This window comes from Sinocyclocheilus anshuiensis, unplaced genomic scaffold (assembly GCF_001515605.1).
Source record: "Sinocyclocheilus anshuiensis isolate Anshui unplaced genomic scaffold, SAMN03320099.WGS_v1.1 scaffold80, whole genome shotgun sequence".
Taxonomy (NCBI): Eukaryota; Metazoa; Chordata; class Actinopteri; order Cypriniformes; family Cyprinidae; genus Sinocyclocheilus; species Sinocyclocheilus anshuiensis.
This window is the reverse complement of record NW_015554102.1, coordinates 848419-848814: the sequence shown is the minus strand read 5'-3', so window position 1 is coordinate 848814 and position 396 is coordinate 848419. Positions and strand designations below refer to the sequence as shown.

At 33.3% G+C, this 396-nt stretch overlaps 1 protein-coding gene across 1 annotated transcript in view; it reads left to right on the top strand.

Moving 5' to 3' along the window:
* The window catches only part of slc13a3 (solute carrier family 13 member 3), a 15269-nt gene that overhangs the window by 12553 nt on the left and 2320 nt on the right, over positions 1 to 396 (top strand). The gene's annotated exons all lie outside the window — the stretch shown is intronic.

Sequence of the window (396 nt, the reverse complement as noted above, 5' to 3'; positions counted from 1 at the left end):
TATTTTGAATGAACAACGCAGCAGCGCCGCATCTAGTGGCTTCAACTGGATAGGCTAACAAATACATTATAATGCAATGACACTTACATCGTCATGGCATCTCGTGCGCCACTGATAAGGCTGCCTCCTTAACGCACACCTAAAATTCGAATGCAACGTTTTTGCATTCGAATGTGGATTTTTATTTTAAATTCGACGAATATTCGAAATTCGATTTTTTTTGACAGCCCTAGTACCTATAGAATTTTCATGATACAGTGAACAGTAATATTGCTAGTTGTAAATATTAAAATATTATTACAATTTGAAATAATTGCTTTCTAGTCTAATATATTTCATTTACAATTATATTTCATCATTTAGCAGACGCTTTTATCCAAAGCGACTTACAAATGA